Source organism: Ambystoma mexicanum, chromosome 6p (genome assembly GCF_040938575.1).
Source record: "Ambystoma mexicanum isolate Mex_15411 chromosome 6p, UKY_AmexF1_1, whole genome shotgun sequence".
Taxonomy (NCBI): domain Eukaryota; kingdom Metazoa; phylum Chordata; class Amphibia; order Caudata; family Ambystomatidae; genus Ambystoma; species Ambystoma mexicanum.
The window spans coordinates 1,024,178,815-1,024,205,418 of NC_090935.1; positions in this window are offsets into that span (position 1 = coordinate 1,024,178,815).

Consider the following 26,604-nt stretch of genomic DNA (forward strand, 5'->3'; position numbering starts at 1 on the left):
GCAATGCGCAGCTGGCCTTCTTTCCATCAACCCAGGCTGCAATAGATTAAGATGGTCTGCAACGTCCTTACAACGGTTTAATCAATTTTATGCAATGGAATTACTCGAATCCAGTGGGGTGAAAACAAAACATGTTGACTATCACAACTTGATGCAATTGTTTCAACGCAAAGTATCACATGAGGCAAAGCCAAAATCAGTACATTTGCATGTGTTCAACAAAGAAATTCAATCTGCAAAACAGTTATACAGATCCTGCAAAAGGCAGATTCTTAAATCAGCATCAGAACAAAAGAATGGCCTATTGCTAAAGTTAAAAACTAAACATAGGAATTGGATGCGAAGCATGAAAGCCACTCTATATCAAAATGATAGTGCTTGTATGCTAAGAAATCTTGCTGGGAAAAACACTGCCCAAATATGGGCAACTATTAATCAGAATTCAACAGGACACCAAATTGCATTACAATGTAATAATGTCCCACATCAAGCTTGGGTTACACATTTCACGCAATTGTACGAGCTCCCACAAATTTCGTCTAATGATTTAGCTTCTGTGGAAACAAATACATTCGTTTTGAAGTTTGATAAAGAGGACATCTCATACTTCATTAAGAAAGCTACCACCTCTAGGGCTCCAGGACCCGATGGCTTGTCCAACTTTGCTTTGAAACAACACCCAGATATTTGGACTGACATTTTGTGGAACATGTTCAACAACATTATTCAGACTCAAACAATGCCAGAAACCTGGACCCACTCCATAATCTTACCAGTATTCAAGAAAGGTGACAGAACTCATCCCTCTAGTTATAGGCCCATAGCACTGCTGGATGCACCCAGCAAAATTTTCAACCGCATCGTACTTAGAGACCTTAATGCCTGGGCCACTAATCACCAAAGAAGGGATCCTTTCCAGGCAGGATTTGTTTCTGGTTTGGGCACTACCCCAAACATAGTCGCCTTGAACATGATAAGATCGCACTGCTTTACACTGAACCAACCCTTATATCTGGCATTCATAGACTTTCGGGTTGCATTCGACTCTATTGACCGCAATCTTTTGTATAAAAAACTACTGCGATATGAATGTCCACCTTCACTTCTTGCAATAATTAAACTTCTTCATACTAACACCACTCTACAAGTTAGATTGACAACAGAAGGGTTGCTATCTGTGCCTATTCACACAGCTCGAGGCCTTAAGCAGGGTTGCATCCTGGCCTCGTTTCTTTTCAACCAGTTTATTTTAGATCTTGGTGAGTCCTTTTCTGTCATACTAACTGATGCACCAAAACTCGGACAACAACTCATCCCATGGATGCTATATGCAGATGATTTAGTTCTTTTATCAACAACTCCACGAGGCTTGCAAAATCTACTTGTTACCCTATCCACCTATTCTTTAAACAACAATCTTACCATTAATTTGGAAAAAACACAAGTAGTGACCTGTTTGACAAATGCAAAAGCAGCCGGTAAAAGAACATTTAAGTGGCATTTGCAAAACTTTAAATTGCAGAATGTTTCTGAATATAAGTACTTGGGCATTTCAATTTATAACAAAATCTCAGAAAAATCATATATAGATTCTTTGTCATACAAGCTTCAAACATTAAAATCACAGGCAACTATCCTAATGTCCAAATTCGGTAAATTCTCTATTCATCATGTTATGTCATTCTACCAAGCAAAAGTCGTTCCTATAATATTGTATGGTGCTGAAACTAAACTAATACATAGCTCATCAGTATGGGACATGCGCAAGTCTAAATTTTGGAAAGCATTGCTAAAACTTCCTAACTGTACCCCATTGCCACTCATAAGGTATGAACTTGGTTTGATTACACTTCATGTACAATTAATATGGAAAATGTGTTCATTCCTACGCAAATGTCTCTTAGGTCTTGAACATCGTAATATCTTGAGTCCTGTTGCATACTACCTTGTGAATTCTAACCATCTTTTTCCACGCACTTGGAGAAACTGCGTATTGAATGCGCTATCTGATGCTTCTATACCTTTACTTGTCCTTTTGACAAACCCAAACCGAGCTAAACTAAAATTGTATCAAAAAGATTGGATATGCACCAGGGACAAATGTTGCACTTACAAGGACTTTGACACTCAGCTATTTGGTCATAAAAGATTCCGGGTAATGTCTGATTACTTACTGAAATTTCCATCACCTTATATAAGGCAACAATATCTGCGTTTCAGGTTTAACCTATATCCGACAATGGAAATCATGGCCAGGAGGGGCTTGGTCACTGATGATTTAAATCATTGTCGTTTCTGCCATGACAAAAGGTGTCGTGAGACATTGAAACACTTAATAGTAGTTTGCCCAGCTTTAGATGTGACAAGAAAGAAACTTTTCAGTAAGCAACTGCGAACATATGTACCTATGACTGTTGATGAAATCTGGCACAGAATCTTTTCAAGCAATAAGCTGGGACTTAGAATTGCAATTGTACAATTTTTGGATATAGTGTTGTTGGGAGAAACTGAAATTTATTATAAACCTACTTAAATGAGACTTGAATACAGAACCCCGTGAATTGTTACGAATATTGAAATATGCAACTGCTCAAAAGCTAGGGAAAAAATGTTTTATTTGCAATTTTAATTGTACTATGTATATTGTGCATTGCAAATTGTTCTCAATTGTTCTTAAATAATCGTTATATTGTTATTTTGAAGGTTGATTTATCAACCAACCAAATAAAATAAAATAAATATAATAACAAATAAAATGAGAGTAGATCACGTCTGCCACTGAAAATATTTCACAGACAGGGGATTTATCCATGACAAAATATGTCACCACAAGGTGTAGGACATGTGTTCATTTGTGTGTTGTACATTAGCCAACATTTAGTAACCAAGTATTGAACTGTTTAGAACTGCATATCAGTACTGATGGGGATTCACTCAATAAGGACCCAAGGTGTAAAAAGAGAGTACCCTATAGAATAGGGACTGACTTTGGTAGTTATTGAGAGTGTTTATCACTTTACAGGGTCTTCTTATTTTGCACAAACAACTGGTCATTTATGATAACAGTTGGTGACATTAGGTTTTTAGAGTTTATGATCTACGGTATAATTGCACTTTGTAAATTAGGAAATTAAAATTAAATTAAATATGTGTTTTTAGCACTTCAGTGTTTCACACTGAATCGTATAACTATATGAATATGTTCATACAAATGTCAATTTAATAAAATATTAAAAGTATATGTATTACCCAGAGGTATAATTGGTTTGTTTGCCAAGGTGTTCTAAAAGTATGGTGAATTTTATGTCAAAGGAGGGCCAATGTGGGAGCCACGAGATTCTCTAGTTTGGAAACAGTCGTAAGTCTTGCAAAGGGGAAGAATCTTGGGGCTATTTGAATTCCCCAGCGTCTTTCATGTGTTATATGCAGGGCATGTGTAAACCTTGGCACGTGGATTATTTTCCTGAGACTTAGAGCAGCAATGGCATTGGAGCATTTGCCTCTTTCCACACAGTCCAATGCTACTTGCTGGGAGTTAGCCACACTGACCCCACCTGTCCAGTTTATCCCAAACAACTGCTCCTGTGTTGCCTCTGCCATCAAAATCATGCATATGCAAAGTGGCTTGCTAATGGACAATGGGCAGCAGCTTGCATGATTTTCCTTACTCCTGACTTGCAGTGATTCTGCAGCTTCCTAACTGGAAGAAAACAATCCATGATATTTGGCACGTTTGTCTCTCTCCTTGCCTAAATTAACGGTGCTGACCCCAGGGTTAAACTCCTTCTCCAAATATTTTTTAATATTGCCATACTCCCACAATTGACAATCATCCGCAGTTTTAATGTCCACTTTCATTGCTATGCAGTTGATTTACAACTCTACATAAAAATTACGGGTCCAACAGACAGGTTTAAGCAAATAAAGCTTTGTCTCAATCAAATAAAATCCTGGGTAGCAAAAATAAACTTCAACTGAATCCATCGAAAACAGAACTGTTCTTTTTATGCCCCAAACATGTGTGACTTAATTCTACTATCTCTGCCTCCAACGCTGTTTGACATCAACAATCACGCCAAAAAACAAAGTAAAAAATCTTGGGGTCATATTGTAATCTGAATTGACCTCATCTAATCAAACTCATTAATGTCTCAGCATCCGTCTGCTCTGGAGTGTTCCCCCTTACTTTCCAATCACTGACCATGCGTCTGTAGTCGGCACACTAGTACACTCTAAGCTATACTATGTGAATATTCTCTATACTGCCCTACCATAATATCTTATTCAACATCTCTAAATGGCTCAAAACACTGCAGTTTGACTCACGCTGAAATTACCAAAGGATCTAATCACAGAGTCAACCTTCACTGGCTACTTTTGCATTCACAAATCATATTCCAGATCCAATGGGCCTCATTACACGGTAGGCGGTAGCCATGGCGCTATTAGCGCCATGGCTGCCCCCTTACTACATTCCGGGTCTGTGTTCCCGGAATAGGGATTTACCGGGTCATTCCGGGAAACATTCCCCATTTTTTAGCTGGGCATGTGGGAGTTTGTGGTCCACTGGCAACACAGCGACACATTTTTGTCACTGTATGACCACTTGAAATGTCAGTAGATCCTGTCTGTCACAGCAGGAATATTGCAGACAGGGGATTAATCAGTGAGAAAACATGTCACCACAATGTGCATAGCATGTGTAAACCTTGGCACATTCATTCTTTTCCTGAGTCTTAGAGCAGCAATGGCATTGTAGCCATTGTGTGCTGTCACACAGTACAATGCTAGTTGCTGACCCCCTGTTCCACTTTTTCCCACACAAACAAAATAGCAACCAAGCAACTGCAAGATTATGTAGACCAACACAGCCTGCTACACCCCCAACAATCGGGTTTTAGAGGTGCCCGTAGCACAGAGTCAGCATTGCTGGACCTACAGACAGAAATGCTGAGTATCCTAGACAGAGGCAAAACAGGTTTGTTAATCCTCTTGGACCTCTCGGCGGCTTTCGATTTGTTAGATCATGGGAAGCTCCGAGAGGCCCTAGGCGCAGCTGGTAACTGCTCCCATGATGCAATAGATTGGGTATCATCGTTCCTAGAAGACAGGAGCTCAAAAATCAACTGGGCAGGTCACTCCACCTCACCCAAACCTGTAGACTGTGGCGTCCCTCAAGGAGCCAGTTTCTCCCCTTTGCTTTTTAATTTATACATCCGTTACCTTTGTACTCTGTTATCTCAGCTTGGAATTTTTTTCACCAATTTCGCTGACGATACACAGCTCATTTTAGAGTTGAGTGGAAACCATTCCTTAGACAACGAGAAGTTATTGATTATCTATAACACCATTGAAAACTGGATGGTAACACACTGGATGTGTCTTAATAGTTCTAAAACGGAATTTATGACCTTTGGAAGCGCTAAAGCCTTGGCTCTGACTATTCCACCTTCACTATAAAAGACTCCACCATTAAGGTTTCAAATAAGGTCAAAACCCTAGGTATTTATTTACAATCTTCCCTAGGTGCAGAAGCCCAAACCGCTTATTTAAAGTGAAATTGTCAATATTATCAAAGGCTTCTCTGCCAGATCAGACCATTTCTTAACATCAAGAACAGTCCCACGATAGGGAGAGCTACCATCCTGTCTCGCTTGGACTATGGTAACGCGTTAATGCTTGGCGCTAGCAATAATTGCCTGAAACAATGCCAGATTATTCAGAATAATGCTGTCAGGTCCATCACTAACAAATCTAAGCGAGAACACACAACCAAGGACAGAAATTATCTCCATTGGTTGGCAGTGAAGGAACGGATCCTGTTTAAATCACTAACCCTAACCCACCGTTGTCTCTACGGCATGGCACCAGCATACCTTAAGAAAAAGTTCAGGTGGTATGAGCCAAGTCGTAGCTTGAGATCCGCCAAGCAAGGACTGATCAATCCTAGCCTTCCAGGCAAAGCCACTGGTCTCGGTCGAGCTTTTCCGAGTTTGGCAACTTCCCACTGGAACAAACTGCCTTGCAGCCTTAGACTGGAAAGCAACACCCAACTCTTTAGGAGGTATCTGAAGACCTTTCTCTTCAAATAAATAGGCAATTTCTACAACGATTCATGTTGCCATCTTTCTGCCCTCCTCTCTTTACTTTCCTTTGTGTCGACCTGGTAATCTTCGTCCTCGTGTCTTTTTTCACGCCCTGATGCTTGCGAGCTACGGCGCGTTACAAATAAATAAATAAATAAATAAATAAATAAATGCGTGTGTTGAATTAATCAAACAATGTTTGCAGCATTGCATAGCTTGGGAAAGCAATTAACAGTGGTTGGGGAGTAGATATGAATAGCTGTGGCTAGAGAATTAGAAGCATGTGCACTGGAAAAAGGTGCCGCTTGGTGGGAGGCGAGACATAGATCCTGGGGTGCAGGGGCAATGGGGGATTAGTGCAGGACCCTGAGTGTGAGTGGCTACATACAGGTAGTGCTGATCGCGTGCACGAGGGAAATGAGCACAAGACTCAGAGGGGCACAGAGAGGAGGGGCAGCAACAAACAGGGTCCACCTCATGGGTTAAAAGGAGTGCTGGACATTACGTCCTAACAGCTGCTTATCTGCAGCAACATGGCTTACCTGGCGGAGTTTGCTCGGAGGTGACACTAACGAGGGGTACCTGGGCCGTCGTTCGCGTCTCGAGTGAGACTGTGCATGCGCTCAGCTATGGGAAATGTTTATCACCTGTTGTCCTGGAAACCGCGCATGCATGGTTTCGCTTGGGACAGGGAGGCCCTATCCAGGACTGGTGGGTGGAGTAACCGTATGTCTGTGTGTGCGCATGCATTACTGTTTGTAATCCGTCGTCCCGGAGACCGCACTTGCGTGGTACTCCTGAGGAGAACGAGGACCAAGGGTGCACGCGTGCATTTCTGTTATGATGCCTACGAGGTGCCCGTACTGTACATTGTCAGATGAAGTGAACTACGCATGCTGCGCAAAGCCATGGGAAATGCACCGTGATGTACCCAATATGAGGTTAGTATTGATAGTACAATTATTTAGAAATACACGGGATGTGTTGCGTCAGTATAGCCTTGTGTGTGTGCTGCAAAACTGTGGCTGATGATGCTGCTGATGGCTACATCAAACGCCGTCCAGACATGAAAGGGCACAACTGGGGCTGCTGGGGGATAAACACGAGGTGGTGGTCCCAAATTGTTAGTGCTTGGTGCTGTTGTCTCAAGTTGTGTTAGGACTTGCCCTGGTGCTCAATGTCATGCAACTAATTGTGGTAATCTCTTGTGTTGGTATGAAAGGGCACTCTAACAGGCATATAGTTTATGTTAGGGGCTGAAAGATCTCATTTAGACCATGGTGGTAAGTATCAAGGCAATTAATCCACCTTGATTCCTTTCTGAGGAGGCTGTGTTGAATGTCCGGGCCTCCCTTGATTCTTTCCACCACCCACCAGAAGATATCATTGGGGGTTTGGTTGGAGGCCACAAAGTGTTCCACTAGGGGTGCTGTTAGGTTTTTGCATCTGATCTTGGATCTGTGTTCTGATATTCGGATGTTGACTGCCCTGCTGGTTTGACCTATATATTGTAGGCTACATGGGCATTCGAAGCAGTAGATGACGTTCTGGTTTTTACAATTGGTAAGGTCTCTAAGGGTCCATTGGCATCCACCAATAGGGAAGGTTTTCATTTTTTTTAGTGAACTGACAGGCAACACAATTCCTGCAGGGGGGATGGCCTTGTAGAGGGCGAAGGGTGTGAGAGACACTGCTGGCTGTGTCAGGTTGGTAAAGTGAGTGCACCAGATGTTCTATGATGTTTTTGGCATGTTTGTATGCGAACCTGGGAGGTTGGTCATCCGGTAGGCTCAGACGTGCTATATGCTCCTCGTGTTTATTGATGATTTTCTTTATTTGTGAGGTATGATTGCCAAAGGTAACCACACATGTGAGGTGATTTTCTGCGGTTGGAAGATCAACCTTTTGCAGTTGAAGGAGGGTATCCCGGTTGGTGTTCCGAGCTCTTTTTCTGGCTTGGTCCAAATGCCTCTTCGGGTACCCTCTGGTCCTCAGACGGGTGGGTAGGGCCTCTGAGTGGCGCTTACAGTCCCCAATAGCAGTGCAATATCTGCGTATTCGGAGAAATTGTCCGTAGGGCAAATTATCTTTAGTGTCCACCGGATGATTACTAGCATAATGCAGTAATGTGTTTCTGGCCGTTGGTTTGCGATAAAGATCACATTCTAGTTTGCCATCTTTGTGTCCGATAATCAGATCCAGAAAGTTAATTTCAGAGCTACTGTTGTCTTTGGTAAACTGTATGTCGGGATTACATGTATTGAGCCAGATCCAGAACTCATGCCGTTGGGTCTCGGTACCGGTCCGGTACATCGTCGATGTAACGATGCCAATGGCTGATCTGAACCTGCCAGAGGTTGCGGTTGGAAAAGACATGCTCATTTTCAAACTTGGCCATGTAGAGAATTGCCAAGCTAGGGGCAAAGGCAGCACCTATTTGGTGCCTTTGATCTGCAAATATGTAGAATTATTAAATGTAAAGAAATTCCTACATAGCGCTATTGTCATCAATTCCAGTATGAAATTGGTTGGGGCCTTGTGTGGTATAGGGTCTGCGGTGAGCCATTCCCGAGTGCATTCTATGGCATCTTCCTGGGGGATATTAGTGTATAAGGACTTAATGTCCACGCTCACAATAGTTGAGCGGTTGGGTCAAAGACCAAGTCCTCAAAAATGGGGATCGTGTGGGTGGTGTCCTTTAAATAGGTACGTGTTTGTGAACTAATTGTTGTAGAAAAACATCAACAAATTTGCACAGTGGTTCAAGGATGGACCGCAGCCCGACACGATCTGGCGGCCGGGTGGATTGAGGGGTCTTTTTTTTGGCAGTGCGTAGAAGCATGGGGTTCTGCCCAAAGATCTGCTCACGAACTCAGCTTCTTTGTTGGAGATCCAGTCTTGTTCTAGTACATAGTTAACTGTGTAGGTTATTTCATGACAAAGATCTTTGGTGGGATCTTTACAGAGAATGCTATCATTCTCTCGGTCATTGAGTAACCTTAGTACCATGTCTTTGTATTGTGTAACAGTCATTAGGACTAGACCTCCACCTTTGTCAGAGGGTTTTATCATGATTGTCTTGTTGTTTTGGAGCAATGTCAATGCTCGTTTTTCTGCTATACTAAGGTTGTGCTTGGTAGTCATAGTTTTAGTTCTTAGTTTGTCCAAATCTTGTAGGATGCATCTTTCAAAAGTGAGAAGTTCATTAGGTACTTGATTATCTGAAGGAGTAAACGAGGAAGGTAGGTGTAGGCCTGTGTCATCTTCAATCGCATTTGTTTCTAGGGCATGTTCTTGAAAAAAAAGTCTGCAATCTCACTTTACGGAGAAAGGTACGCACCTCCATTTCGGAGTCGTACCAATCCGTTAGGGTTGACAACACAAAAGATAATCCTTTGGATAATACAGACAGATCTTCCTCTGAGAGTTACATTTTAGCTAGGTTAAAGATAGGAGTTATTTGAGAGTTTGCTCAACTTTTTACACTAAATACCAATAACAATCAAGTTAATTGTATCCATATACCATTAAAATACATCATCAAGTCAGTATTACTCAAAATGATTATGCAGAGTGGGATGGGACTGGGGGGAAGTGAAGGTCGGGTTAATGGGGGCAGAAGAGGGGAGTGTGTGGGTCAGCCATTCCTTCATGTTGTTGGCCATCCCGGTTTTTTGTCTTGAAAATCTGGTCACCCTACTCATAATGCTATTTTGTATGTCATTGTGAATCCCTAGCACGTATGTGCTCATGTGCTTTGCAACGGGAACAAGCCGATTTGGGATGGTCATGACTTTCCTAATATGCTTAATTTCAAGGGTCTTGTTACGTTAAATCTGCACAACTTAACTGCACCATAACTAAAGTTTTTTTCAGTGGATTTCAAGCGTTTTGTTATACCATAGTTTTATTCAAGGGCTACAAGCTATGACCTTCAGCTGGGTCCACTGTATATTTTCCACCAACATTTTTCTTTTGGACCCACTAGGTAGCCATGAAATGTGCCTGTGGCTACTCTACATGTCTTTCAAGCCCAATAGCCAGGGCAGAAGTGATAATGACATTTGGATGTGCTTACTGTATCTTTTAAAATGCTACCTTTCTTTCCAGTTTACTAGTCATGGCCTTCACCCATGACCACACATTGCCCCAATAGCTTTCTTGCAGTCCCATTAGCCTTGGAAATTGGCCATATATTGCCCCAATAGGTTTCCTAAATGGGCCTACTAGCCATGGCCTTTGGCCATGGCCAGTGGCCCTTGGTCCCTTGACATGTTGGCCCAAATGATTTAGTTGGGGGCCCCGTAGCCATGGCTTTCGACCATAGCCAGTGACCAAGGCATGTCCACTTTCTATATTGCACCATTTGGTTTCTTAAAATAACCCAGTAGCATTTGGCTACATCCATTACCCATATAGCTGTAACATTCCACTTCTTTTTGTATTAATCTCATTTTATTAACTCCCATAACTGTGGATAGTATAACACTGATAATAGTAATGTACAGAATACAATTTCTATAATAAATTAGTTAATTCTTGCTTTGATGCTCTCCACAGCTCCTCCAATTATATCCTGACTCCTGATGCCTCTAGACTACTACACCTTACAATGCCCACTGACACTAAGGCTTCAGAATTCTACGGTATTCTCATATCATCCCTTAAGATTTGCATGATACGCCACAAATGGGAAGATGCTTTTGGCCACATTTTAAATGATTATACATGGTCTAAGCTTTTCTCTAGAAACAAGTATATCTCTGCATCAGCAAATATCTCCCAACATTTTTTTTCTTTATACACAGAGCTTTCATCACACCAGCTAAACTATGTTTATCTAATATTAATAACAATGATAAATGTTGGACCTGCGGAGCCGCCCCTGCATCCTATGAGCATATGTTCTTCTTGTGTCCCTCTACTCTCAGGTTTTGTCAACAAGTGTGGAAATACCTTAACTCTATTTTTTCACTGATATCCCACTTTCATTCATGAATATTGTTTTGGGAAGCCTTGCAGTTACCACCCACTTAACATCTGAAGCCTCTAAACTCTATGATCTCTTTATTTGTTTGGCTATGAAGAGAATAACTGCCAAGCGGAAAGACTCTCGTTCCTTGTGCATAAGAAGCTGGTGGAATAACATTGGTCTCACACAAAAGATGGAAATGTGTATGGCAAATAATCTTAATTCTATACCTAAGTTCAATGCTAAGTGGTCATTCTTCATTCCCTATCTGGATCACTTTAATGTAACCACGCATGGAATGTGACTTCTTTTAATATCTCACATTCCTTTGATGCTTCCAAGATTTTTATGTATGAATTTTAATCCTGACACTTTATTGAATATTTATTTTATTATATGCTAATGTGCCTCGCTTCTATACCTACCTCCCCCCGCTGCCCTCATCCCCTTATATTTCGTGTTTGTCATATGTCAGTCTTGTGTTCGTCCTCCCCTACTTAATACATCATAATGCAGAAATCGTTCTACACTAAGCTGTGCACAGCACTGTGCTATATTCGTTTAGTTTATTTTTCAATTATAACGGTAATTTGTTCTACAAATGCTCAATCTCAAATTGTATATAGTGCACTCTTTTAATTGCTCTTCTGGATCACTTTCATCTTGCTATTGTGTATTCTTAATTCATGTAATGGTTCACTGCATTATGTTTTGTATGCTATGACTTTACTATCGTATACTATATACTTTAATAAAAAAATTATTAAAATGAAAAAAATAGTAATGTAGTACAAATACCTGCAGTTATCCGTAAAATAACCCTGGTTATTTGTGTGGTGAACTTTCATTCCCGATCCTGTTTTCTACTATAACCCTGGTTATGCAAAAATAACCCTGGTTATGCAAAAATAACCCTGGTTATGCAAAGACATTTGAGCTCTGAACTTGGTCCCGAGTAACACCCCACCAACTCCCCAATTTCACATGATGTTCTCCTTCCTCCTCCCCACCACTAGCCTGATGCCATTTCATCCTTTTCCCACCTCCAAATGGCATTTTTTCAACTTTTCGTATTTGGCTAACCCAGTTTATTCCTGTTATAACCCTGGTTATCTCTCACATCGAACCAAAATGCATTTTCTGAAAAGCCTCTGTTGCAGGGGAGAAGGTTGCACCTCATTCTGCATGACATATTTCAACAACTACTGGATGGAATAACCCCATAAATCGAGATAACGCTTCATGCCCAAGTTGTTTCATACCAGGTCCAATTCCATCCAGAGGTTTTTGCTGTGCTCTGCGCAGAAATTTGGACTTTTTCTCTAGGTCGGAAATGAATGAGAGGAGGCCCAAAACAGTGTTTATTTGCTTTCTTAGTAACGTTTTCATTTTTTAACACATCTTTGCCAAAATGTTTTGTTTGGAAAATATCAGCCAAATCCATCATGCAAGTCAAAGGTTATTAGCAATTTAATTTTCGGATTTCCTATGGAACTTGATAAACAACTTAACTATAGTGCCACCTGCAAAATGCAAGTGATGTTACACTGTATATTGGCACACATTCGATATCCACATGCTAGCATTATGTTTTATTAGATGCTAAATATGGAACTGGAAATTTGAGTGAATTAACTGCCTCGGAAACGCATTGCTGCCGGCTACCCAGTATGAGGCTGAGAAGGAATTCTAAAGTACACTATTCTTCCATTTTATTTATGCATAATCGCAGTAATGACCGGGGGCGCTTTAATATTAACTACCAATGAAAAAGCTCCACTATAGTAATTGATGCTTAAATATTCATAACCTTCTTCCTGAAGGCTGTGAACAACCCATGCACAACTCTCTAGAGACAGATATGTTTTTTTCTTTTTTCATCTAGTGGCTTTCCACAGGGTAGTCTTGAAGTTGGTTCGTGAACAGTGGTGTGCGGCAAAACCATTGAATTTTAATGAAAATAATCTATCACTGGTTTATGATGGTAGGTGATACACATGCGCAAATTGACATAAATTAACTCAAATTAAAAATAATTCCAATAAAACACTTGCACTTTTATTTAGCAAAGCTCTAATGTGACACGAGTAATGCAGGAGACAGGGCTAATGGAAAAATAAGATAGTCATGAAACAGAGGTTTTCAGAAGTGTAATTCTTTTACTTTTTCAGTTTGAGTGGCACTGTAAAGTTTGTAAAGTGGTAGAACAGATGATAGGAATTGACCCAAACAATGCAGGGCTGACAGAAAATGCACAAGGTGATGATTAAACAAGCAGGCATCTGTCCGCCCTTAATTCTAATGCCATAGATGGAGTCCAAAATACATGTGTTGTCCGACCCTGTAAGGCCTGTGCAAAGCCTTTCTCCCCCTGAACAGTACTGCATTTCAAGGTCTCTGTGTTCATGTAGAGTGATGCATGTATACACCATTCGTCTGAGAACTACCAATAATACTGGAATTATTTACACAGTGAATTGATGAGAGACAAGAGTGTGGAATTGAACTTTTTTTTTTCTCCAAACAACCATTTTTTCACACCAGTACAATGTACACTTGTGGGGAAAATATGTGCTGCGTTCGCAAAAGATACAACTCAGAACATATTAGAAAGGCGGAAACCGTGCAAAACATCAAATAGGGGGTTGACAGGATGGCATGACTACATTTGTCATGCCTTTGCAAGCCAAGCTGGTTACGTTCCTGCATGCCACTAGCTTCTTGCAGATGGGCGCTGGCATCACAGCTGGGGTGTGGCAGGCCTCGCAGTAGTTGCCATACACCTGGGACGGAAGGACATCCTTCACCTGCTGCTCTGTGCCTTACTGAGGCAAGTGTAGACCTGGCAATAGATAGAGCGTTATTCTTAAACAGACCTTATTACAGTGTCTTCATTCATTTGACCATCAGAATAAGGGCAATAAAAGGATCGCATCTAAGTCTATCACTGCCATACGGAAGTCATACATAAGAATATCGAATCCTAATACAGTACGGAATATGTACAATTGTATTTTTTATTTTATTGTATTTGCTTTGATTCATAAAGTACCTTTACAAAATATATCAACGCCACCATTTCAGAACTCATCATTAAAACTTCAATTAATTTGCCTATTTATATATCTTACTTTGGTGCATTTAAAATATACTCAAATCCATACCCTGTGAATTAATACGCTCATAAAAAATCCATGACCAATTCATGATACAATTCATAATAAAAGTTCACATAAGGTACATATTAAAATACATGTTAACATTTCTCAATTCATTTGCTCTAAACATTGCCCCTTTAGTATCTCGGGCTAATTATGTGCTACTTGACTGGTTCCCACGGTATCAGAGACTACTGAGCGGAGAAGGCCAATAGGGTTACCAAGTCATACTTTTGTAGTTTCTAGTGTTACTTATTTAAACATACTAAAATCACATTCCACACTGAATATAAGGCCATGTGCACGGATTCCAAGTCTGTGTTTAAGCAGTAATACCAAAAAGCATTGCTTTTAATAGTATAGTAGCTTCCCACAAACTGACCCAGCTTTGTCATATTTGTGGACCCGCTTCTTGGACACAGTGTCAGTACATGTCCTGTTGTTACCTTATGCTCTTCTAACCTGAACACATGACAGACTCGCTGTTCCGCCTTTAGTCCCACATTTGCACCCTGCAAAGCCAGCAGCAGCAGCTGGTTTGTCCGCAATTTCAACATGAAATTCCGAACCGCCAGACAAGTGCACTTCAAAAGATAGTGTTTGGTCTTGGAGTAGCAATGAGAAATGCCCTGTGCTTATTTGAAATTATATAATGTTTGCAGGTTCGTGTTTTTTTCCAGCAATCCCACTGTTTCACTTTGTTTTTATATAGGTCCTTCAGAACCTCAGAGCTTGTACTGCACTCAAAATCTGGGGACCAATTTATATTTTTGAAACACGAGTCATTTGGAGTAGCATAGGCTTGATGGCTTCCCTTCTCGTACATCGAGCCCAAGAGTTTACACAATTGACATGTGGGTCGATTGCTTGATTTTATATATAGTATGCCCCTTTGTATGAGTGCTTGGCTCATGAGGCACACTAATCTCAATTCTAACCTTAAGTAGGCCATTGGCGTAGTGTATGGCAAGCCCAGGAGCCTCCTCCAGAATTGGCCCTCCACCACTTTTAGCCATGTCCAGTCCTTCATGGCCAATGCATCAAGTCCAAAGAGGATAGCTGGCTAGAAGCTCTGTTTGTAGAGTTTTAATATTCCCCTCGAGTGAATACGTTGCTGTTTGCTTTGCAAATGTATTAATCAGACATATTAGTTGGCTGGCCTTTCTCTATTTACTCTCAGTTATGACTCTTTGGTCCTCCAATCCCAGGTATAAGTAGCTACCAACATACTCCACTTTGTGTGAGTCAGTGTGCAGGCTGACCCTAGCTATCATACTTCCAGAGACCACCATAATTTTGGCCATACCCAATGTTAATATCTAGGTCACTCTGTTTTGCACAGTCTGACAGTATGTTAAATTTGTTTTTCACACCTCTTATTGTACAAGACAAGGTTGTTCACGTACAATAGGCTAGCAGATCTTAACTGGGCATCCCTCCCCCTCCAATAACTTTTCTGATAAGTCGGCCAAATACAAACAGAACAGTAAGGGTGCAAGTTTACACCCTTGTCTGACACCCTGTTTTACTTCCACCGGGTTAGTGAAGTGACCCGTACTGTTCAAGCAGACTTGCACACTGTTCCCAGTGTTGAGTTGAATCAGTATTTCCAGTAGCCAATTTAGGCAGCCCCAGGTTTGCAGCTTTTGCCACAAAAGTGCCCGTTTAACGGTGTTGAAGTCCGTACTGAAGTCCACCAAGATCAGACATAGTGCAGGGTTGTCCTTTATTGCTGCCTCACTAATAAGTGTGTTCAACATCCTAATATTATGTCTGGCTGTGGACCCTGATCGGAAACCAGTTTGTGTGTAGTCCAGGATATTATTTTCATTAGCCCAGCGCTAGAGGGCTTGGAGCACAAAACTGGAGAACAATTTAGCGGTAACATCTATCAGAGATATTAATCTGTAGTTCTCCGGACTCTCTCTGTCGTCTTTTTTGTAAATTGGCAGAAGTATTGCCTTCAGCCATGTACCTGGAACTACACCTTCTTCGCACACCTTCACAAATAGAATTGTCAGGACCACTACCCATGCGCTAGGGTTATCTTTCAATACGGAATTCAACAACCCATTGGAATCCGGTGCACGAGAAGCCTTCAATTTCGTAATTGCAGCATGTAAGTCATCTAAATATGAGGCTATTGGCCATCTCTCAACCCTACCTTCTTTACTTTTTGAACTCATTTCTTCCCAAAATTTGCCCTTATGAACTCAACCTGCTTACACTCTGCAATAGGGTTAAGAATGTTGCCTCTAGTTTCTCCATTGGAATTTGCCAGCATTTGCCATATGGTCTGAGTTTTTCCTCTACAAAGTGCAACAAACATCTGCTGCCAATGAATGTTTACAGCCGAAAGCCTTCTCCTTTTCAGAGACTCTTATATTCCCTTTTTTTTATTTTCCTTATTTTGGCCTCTAAAATGGGGATGGTCTGTATCACTCCTCTTTCTTGCCTCAGCATTCTACACATCCTCCTTTTACCACCATGGATTTCGATATTAAAGATATTATTGTCCTTTCCTTCATGTACTACCACCTGGCTCACCTTCACCGACCCTGTTTCTACAGACAATTCTTTCCAGCCATTCATCAATTTGACTGACTGTCAACCCCTGCCAACTTTCCGTTTCCAGTTGCATCTGTGAATTAATGTATCCTGATGCCTTGGTTATGTTTTTAGATGGCCAACTAATCCTATTTCTCCCGTGATTAACTTCCACCTCACGCACACTCACTAATTTGTAGGGCTATGGAGTATATTAGCATGTGATGATCACTGAACTGCGTTTCTCTCACTTCCAGTTCCTGCACTCTTTCAGAGCAGGTATTGGTGCTGAAGTCCAGTGTTGTTTGTTTCTTGCCCATTGACCAGGTACTTTGCCCTAGGAGATCTCCCGGGGTCTGTCTGTTATACATCAACATGCACCACTCTTTTAACATGTCTATTCATAGGTTCCCTTTTTGGTTTTCCCAGGGATTTTCGATTGTGCTGGTGGAATCGATTCCCGGTCCCTGCCGCCGGCATTTAGCCCTCCCACCCCCAATAGAATGAATTCCTGATCCTCTTCAACCACCCAGGTGGAGCAAAGCTGGTCAATATTCTCATAGATCCCATCCAGTTTTTCCTGTCAGGTGGTACATATATGTAGATTAGCAGCACTGTCATGTTCTCTTTCACCACTGCCTCAATAGCCAAAATGTGTTGTGAGGTCATAATCATGTTTACATTCTTCAAAGGGACCACTTGCTTAATGCATATGATTAGACCAACAATTGGGTGGCTTCTAGGACCCTTAGTTGCCTCTTGTTGGAATAGTGTGAAACCTTCTTTGTGGATCCTGGCTGTATGCCATGTTTTTTGAAGGTAGACCACATCTAATTCATTAAGTAGGAAAAGGGAACCATTATCATCCAGTAAATGTACATGCCCCCTAGTGTTCCAACTGGCTATCTTCAGAATTCACTACGGTACCACTAATTTCTGCATGAGGAACTTTCTGAACCATGCCCATCCCATGTCATCATCCAATACTGCCTCCTTGCCGACAACCCTCTTGTTGGAGCTAGTACCTTGGATGCAGTACTATGTACAGTCTGCAAGCCATTACATGTGTTGGGCAATGCACCACATATCTCACATTCCTGATGGAGTGAACGTCAGGGGCCCCATAGCCAAGGTGAAAATGTCCGACTCCTTCACAGGGTGGCAGAGGGGCGGTGGTGGGCCGTGTACAGGGACTTGAAGGATCCAGTAAAGCCACTGCCCCATCTTCTAGGCCCAATAGGTCATGTGCCTCAAACAGCTGTGACAATTCCCCCTGGACTGTTGGTATTGATTCATTGACATCAGGCTGTTTTGTTTATGGCTCCTCGATCAGCAACCAGCTTTTCAGTGTGCCAGGTGGCTTTGGGCCACCCATCCATATCTTTGTAGACTTCCTCTGGGTTTCCTTAGTTTGTATTTGCTCCAGTATAATGGAAGTAGATTTGAGTGGCTTGGCCAGTTGCTTGTGGCCCTTATTTTGGCCTTTTCTGCATGTAGCTTGTTTTCTGGTGTTTTCCCTTTTTGCCATACGCCTTTCCTTCCTTTTGTACATTGAAAGGTAATTTTCAACTTCTAGGTGGTCCTTTGTGGGATCTTTATGGGATGATGATTGCCTCCTGTTCGGCACACTCCTAGATCTGATCTCTAACTGCACCCAGATCAGTCACTACAGTGACTCCTTGTTCAGGGGGCAATTAGACATTTGCCTTAAAATACGCCCTGTTTTTCACCTCCTTGAGGATTACTCCACATAGTTTCAACAAGATCTTTACGGCAAAGTGTAGCACTCCATCAGTCACATTAATGCTGTTGCTAGAGCCTGGGTCAGCATTCCCCCGTTGCATTAATTGTCACATCCTCCTCATCCACTTTGGCCCTGACAGTTCCTGGGAACAGACTAGGTGACATAGACAGCCTCTGGGTATTTCGGTTTGCGGGATGGTCGCTGAATTATGTACCCTCTGATGCAACTGGACCTAAACCAACCTGGGTGAACATGCTCATCAAGGTAGCAGCCAGATGAAAATCAGTTGTATGCACTGTAGCCTTGGTTACTTCTGTGACACCCATGTTGAAGTTGTGAGTGTCTGTTCTTTCTGGTGGGGTTATGCACCTGGCCACTGGGCCAGTGAGTTTGTAGCACAAGGCTAGCAGGGAATTATTATCAATACCCCAATAATCAGTGGTTGAAAAATCCAGTAGCACAAGATTAGTGCTGGCAACGTCATATGTCTGTGCTGGTTAGGGTGGGGGTTTGCCCTTTGAAAATATGAGGTAATTATCCCCTTATCCTCGTCGCTGCCCTAGGCCCCCTAGTGGACATGCGGGTCTGGACCCAGGCTTCATCGGGTGCCCTTGCTTCTTTGCCCCCACGCCTGGATAAGTTTGTGGCCCGAGGAATTACCATTGCAGTGTTTTTGTAACCTAGGGTTTGTGTTTGTATTAGCCGGCATGATTGCCGACCGGTGACTTTAAAAAAATACAGACAGAACATCACTGCTGTCGCCCAGCTCCAAAATAAGTGCTCAAATAAAGTACTTCACTTAGGACTCACACTCTGTACTCTCTTTATTCATAAAGGACTCCGGTCCGCTGCGGGCAGCCCACAGAAACACAGCAACACATTCCCTGCACACTCCGCCCTCGCTCCGTGAGGTGCTGGGGTTTTTAGCTCCTTCAATGACAATAGCGAAAAGCTGTCTGGCTCCGAGTCTCCTCACACAGCAACACACTCCACGCTCGCTCGGCGAGGTGCTGTTTTTTTTTTCTCCTTCAATGAAAATAGTGAAAAGACTGCTGGCTCCGAGTCTCCTCACACCGCAACACACTCCCTTCACACTCCATGCTAGCTCCACGAGGTGCTGTGGTTTTTGGCTCCTTCAATGAAAATAGTGAAAAGCTGCCTGGCTCTGAGTCTCCCCACACAGCAGCACACTCCCTGCACAATATAATACATATGTATTGTATATCACAACAAAAATAAAAATACGTGAACACATCAAAAATGGCCACAACCCATTATCTGGACCTCAAGTAAAAGTGAGTCGGAAATCAGCGCAAACATATATATTAAGTCCCTATTACAGTTAGAAACTCTAACAAGGGAAGAAGGAGTGGCTGGATGGGAAGGACAGGTAGACTAACTCATATCAAATATACAGAATACTGATCAATAGGCACCACATATTGAAACATCAAAGGCATAGTTTACAACAGCGCTCCCAATATTTCAGAAACAAGTTCTTGCGTAGCATTTAAACATTCAAATGTGCATTGATTATAAGAAACCAGTAAGCCAATGATGAAATGTGTTTATGGCCTTAGGAAGTAGGGAAGAGTAGGACCACATAAAATGACATAATCATACACTTTTGAGCTATATACAGATATTGGCTCATCAGAAAACTGTTTAAGTGGCGACCATTTTTCTAATTCCGTGTACATTTCTTTTAATCCCAGCACATGCAGCTGAATGTTTGCTGCTATGGTTATAATATACCAGGAACCATCCCAAAATGCTGAGTGAATAGTTCCCTTAACATTTTTTCCAATTGGATGCAACTTTTAATATGGCCATTGACAACAGTTTCTAAAGAGTCTAGAGTGGTAACGCTCATCTATTTCCTGTACTGCCGAAGGACCAGGATCTGCAGTAAGGAGAAACCATCTAAACAATGGGTCTGCAATCTTCAGCTCTCCAGATGTTTTGGTCTTTTTTCCAACTACCACAGCTAGCATAGTCAATGGGGAGAGGTCATGGGATCTGTAGTCCAAGACATCCTGAGAGCCAAGGTTGCAAAGCCCTGAGTCCTGCTTGAGCATAAAGATGTCAGAGAGGAACTTGCAACCTTAGCTCCAATACTTTTGTAGATCATTGTATGCATTCACCATTTGTTGGAGAGAACCAGAGTGTTTGTTTCAAAATAGCACGTATTGTCTCTTGAACCTTTGAGGCAATGTAACTTCAGTTGGACCCAAAAATCAGGGGCTGAACTAATACACGTTTTGCAAGATGACTGCGAGATGACTGCGAGATGACTGCACATTGGGATAGCATTGTCCTGATTTAATGAATTGATGCCATTTTGCTGGCTCCCCACTCTTTTTCCCACATGTATTATAATTGTAACCTGACATTCACCCCCAGTCTGAGAAGATGTTTAAATCATTGCGATGTCTTTATTGTCAATCATTAATTCAGTTGTGGAAGAGAGCTTTTCAGAACAGGACAATCAAAAACTAGATTCCTGATGGCAAGGCAGATTTTTTTGTTTTGTTTTAGTTTTGCTTAAAAGTAGTACGTTACAGCTCAATAAAAGCTTTTAGTAAAATAAAACACAGTTCATCTCAAAATGTTTTTCTATTCGTAAAAGAAGATAAAACAAGATAAAAAGACATTAAAAAGAAGCATCATCCTAAAAAGGTTGAAACCATTTCTATCCATCCCCAAAACGTTGAAAGGTGATAGATTATACCAAAATCATTTCCCTCAAAGTATTCAGACCATAAGGCAATCGGACTATCATAAGTATCATCTATTCCGCATTCCAGCAGTAAGGGTCTTCTAATAGCAGTTAGTGTGTTGCACTCCAGTACCATATGTTTGGCGGTTTCCAACTTACAATCATCGCACAATCTCCATTCTGCCTATTCAAGGTTAATCGTCCCCCAGCTACTTCAAGAGTGGGAATCACATTACATGTAACCCTTAGGTTTTTGTTGGTAATGCAATTGCTGGGATATGCGGTTAGCAAACCACCAACCTGTGAGGTCCGCATGGTATGATATGTGTATTGTGCCAATAATGATTTAGTGGCCAAATTCGTCAAGGTTTATGCCTGTGAATTACCTTAAGTGAGCAATACTCACTAGCGAAGGTATCAAATCTAGCAAACCAGTTGAATATTTCTTTATGCAACCTGTTTATTGTGACCTCCCCACAGCCAACAACAGTGGACTCAATTAACCGCTCATTGAAGTGGAGTACATTATTATCATCTGGCTGAATAACTTTCAAATACACATTTAATTGGTTTATTTCAAGAGTGCTGAGAATAGAACTCAGTCGTACCTCTAAAAGAAGGAATTCAATTTGGATATTAGTTGATAATTTAAGCAGGGTTTTTAGATATTACCCCCAAAAAGAGCACAATGTGTCTAACTGATTCTTGGCCCATACCTCAACTACATACAATATAAAGGCCTGATTTTCAGTTTATACAAATCATAGAGGATGACAGAGAAAAGCCAATATGCTCATTGGCAAAGTGTCTTAACCCACCAGTTAATTAATGCACTTTTGCCTCAAGATTACTGATATGTACATTCCAGCATAACCAGGTATCAAAGGTAAGGCCAAGGTAAATGCAAGGCAAAACCTGTTCCACTAGGCAGTCATCTAATTTGTAAGAGACATTTTAATTCCCTTTCATTTGTCCTTGGTAAAGAACATAGATGTGGTTTTAGATGTGTTAATAACACGGTCATTCAACAGAAAGTACTGCTGTAGTTTTTCTAACCAGTTCGTCAGAATAACAGAGCCATGGAATCTGATTAGTACCTTGGGGGGACACCTTAGCTGAAGTTAGAGCATCAAGTAGGTCAGCAAGATACACATGAACTAATAAAGGCAGCAGAATATATCCTTGTTTTAGCCCAATATGGGTATCAATGTGATCTGTAGTACCCCCAGTATTAGAAAGCCTGACCTTAACTTTGGTCTCCTTGTGCAGTGATATCAGCATCCTGAGCAGCCCCAAAAGGATCCTCCAGTCATGGAGCATGTGCCATAATCGTTCCCTGGGGACTGTATTGAATACTGCAGTGAAATTAATACAAGCTGCATAGCTGCATTATTTCCTGGTGATACAGGAATATATGATCATGTCTGCAATGGTTAGGAGATAAGTCAGGGTTCCGGCCCCTTTTAAAACCTGATACATATGCATAAGATGGGTGGCACTGGCCCACCAGGCCAATTGCAGCATTAAGAACCATGGAATTAATTATAGCTGGGGCGTCCGGCATGGAGAGTAGTCTGACGTTTTTGGCTGCATCTCAGATTTGCTTCTTGTGCACCAGCACAATAAGGGTTTCACGCCACTTGGAGGGAATTAGGTAAGTGTAACTAATGATCTTGAATAATATAAACAATACATTCCCCCACCATCTAGGGAATTGCAAACCCCATAAGGTCCAGGTGCATGTGAATTTCATAAGGAACAAATCATTTTGGTTAGATATGCTGGACATTGGTTAAAGTTCTAGCTCGTCTTTGTTAGATCTGCTTCAAACATACACTTAGGCATCCCACCAATATCATTTCAAATACATTCCTCCCAATCAACCTTAGGCACATTAGTCAACATGAGAAAATGCTTGATTGGAGGGCGCACAAACTCCCAGAATAATCTATGATTGTTCCCCAATACTGCACAACTAAGGTCTTGCCATCTTGCTCGTTGTTTCTTGGGGCCGATGTAGCTTTAACCAGGCATCATACCCAGTGGGAGTCGTGTCCAAACTTATGACACATCTCTTGTCCAAAAATTTGACAGCACATTAATTGTTTGTGAGTTACCACAAACCTATCCCCCTTTGAAGATATAGCTTACTGGCTTTTATTATTTTCTGCCTTTTCCCAAGGAGACGGGATAATGGCCTGATCCTAAAATATGGATTGAAAGGAGCAAAGCCCAAGCTTTAATGACCTAGTTCTGAAGATGATGACATCAGCTGCCATAGTCATTGAAACCGGTCGACCTTTTTCTATCTCCTTATGATATCCTCTAAAAGTTGATGGGATAAATATTTTGTAAAGATTTGACACCTGTTCTTGGTAACAGGGATGTTGTGCTCTATAGACCATGATCTCGCCCTGCACACTTGCAGGACATTTTAAACACACATTAGTATCCAGCACATATACCCTGTTAACATATTGCAATGCTAGTTAATAAACAAATATGAAATTCCCCTTAGTAATGTTCATCTGAAGAGCATATACAGACAGGGACATTGTTACTCTTGTCGCCCAAATGGTTTTGTACTGTTAAGTAGGGACAGTCTTCTCCCACTTTTCTTTTAGATAGGCGGCGCATCACCATCTCCCTAGGCACAGCACACCCTGATAGGTTCAGAGTGTGCTTCTGCTTAAGGTCAGTGTTAGTGGCCTTATGAGTAACTCTGTTTTGAGTTAGTGTGTACTAGAGAGTGCTCCATAACCATTGTATGTGAGATATAAGAACAATAGTGGATTGCATCTATCCAGAAAATCTAGTGAAATTCCCTAGACAATTATGACAGCAGTCAAAATTGAGCATTGAATGTTACGTGCACCCATAGCCCATGCCTGGGCTAAGCCTTAACAATCTGACTTGGACTGTAAAAGCTCTGCATTAGGCATATTGGGGGGTAAAAAAACAATTTGACGGGACACATGCATTAAAATCACCAGCAATTATGCATAGAAAACGGGTACACATGGTGGAAACAAAATTGATAACAATATTTTGAATTACACTGGAAACTTTCAATCCCGGGGGTTCTTATAAATTGATAATAAGTAATCTAAGGTGTTAGCCATCTGGCATCTTTCCAGTGAGACGGGCAGCCAATACACACTCAGAGTTAACATTTCGTTTTTCAAGATTAAACATAGAGTTACAGGTGATCAACAGACCTTCTTTGGATGACCCAAACAGCATTTCTTTGTAGGATCAAGAATAATAGTTCTACAAGTGAACACAAATTCCTGTGTTAGTCAAGTCTTCTGTAGAGCAGTAACATTGAGTCTACACATGGTATTGAGTAGACCATCCTCTTCATAGAGATGGGCAAAACCATGAGTATTCCAGGATAGTAGGGTAAAACCTCCATTAGTGATGTTTAGTATAATTAATGAGCAAAAAGCCTGTGAGCCAAAAGGGAGTCCTCAGGATTTACAGTCTCTTGAGTGGCCGAGGTGGTGTGGCAAAATGCACAGACCCTGTGCCATTGACACCCATCGTGACCTTAATGGCTGGGGAATGAGCCATGTTGAAGTGGGGATCTCTACTCCCAGTAGTAGAGTTAGTAGACCCCCACTCTTCTTTGGAGCAATAATGACTTATCAACTGCAAATAACAGTCTGTTCCTAATAGAGCATTCACATCCCAATCTGTAGAAGTCAATTTCACCATGATAAATGTAATCCACAGTTTATTCACAGTTGTCTGGTATTGACACCAATTTGATATTGTTAGGACTAATTACTCTTAATTGTGGAATGTGCTGGCATAAATCCATGAAGGAGGAGCGGTTGAGCACAAAGGTGTCTGTGTGATGAAAAAGCCTCTGTAAGTTAATGACCCATTTTAGGTCAAGTTAGGGTGGTTCTCGATGCACACTGCTGTCAAAATACATTGTTGCACTTGTTGACTCTTTACCGAAACATCCCTGTCTTGGCGGTCATTATGGACTGTGGGAATTGTAGATGGGCGTCTTTAATCTTCATTGGTAGGAATACCAGTGATCTCAGGAGGAACTGCATTTCGGACACCTTGTGGGGTTTTATTCGAACAAGAGCAAAAGCATGAGTGATTATTTATCTTACTAGCATCCATGGGGACATTTGTAACAGAATTGATCGAAGCCACAGGATAAGGTGAGAGTTCAGAAGAAGGTTAAAATAACTGACACATGTCCTTGAGGATATTTGATTCTTTTAGTGCCTCAGCATTACTAGCAGAACGTTTATAAGGTTTATAAAGCATGTCAGTGCATTTGGTGAAAGTCCTCCAGGACAGTTTACAAATGTCAACTTGGCTCCTACAGTGGTTGATGTGAACCGGCTTAGAGGGCACAGCCTTACTGATTCTCTTGGCCTGCCAGCCTTTCTTCCTCCTGCCACCCCCACAGGTTTTACTGGTTTGGGCCAAGGTTACTGTGGGGGAGATCTTTGCTGGACCTTTATCTGTAGGAGGACCTAACGGTGCACTAATAATAGTGTTATCCACATTAGACTCCACAGCGTATGAGCGGAGCGGCCTTCGTTTGCGCTTCTTTTTAGTGTTCTTTAACTGTGCATGCAAAACGGATATGTCAGCATAAACAGCAGGTACCAAACCATCACCCTCGATGAAATTTGCTATATATACATATATCATCTGCCGCTACCAACAGTGATTCATCGTTGATAAATCCAGAGTTAACTCCAGGATTCACTCCACCCAAACCCAACGCAGTGATGCTCCTGCAATCAGCCTCACCCACATAAGAATTTGAACTGAGTTTTTCAATGAATAACTCCCTAATACATGTAACATTGGTCAGCAGCCTAGCTGGTTTCACTGAATTGCGTATTTGTGCAAGCAAAAGGGAGTGATTAGGAATATTCATATCAATCTTGTCTCATTGTTCACTGACCATGTTTAAGAATGAGACCAGCACTTGGTATTGAGTATATGAGGAAGTTGAATTTGTAGACACTTAAGATGTGTTGGTCACGTTGTCGGCAATTACAGAATCTGCAGAGACACATGAATTGGACATATCAGCATCTGCTAAGTTAGAAATTAATACAGGTACATCCGGTGTGTATAAGATGCTCTTGCTCAAGCACAGCCCACTGTTATGGCGAACCACAATCTTAGCTATGTGTAAGTCACTGGTTGCATTTCCTAGGTCAGAGATTTACTTGATTACCTCAGTCTCCCGAGCAAGAGAACCACTAGCAATGGTAGATTTCTTTGGGGCCCAACAATCATTAGTCACACCACCAATAGGCTCAAGAACAGTGTTCACATATTCGTTCTTTTTGCTCCCCAAACAAGTCAAGTTTATCTAGGTTGGTTATCAGACA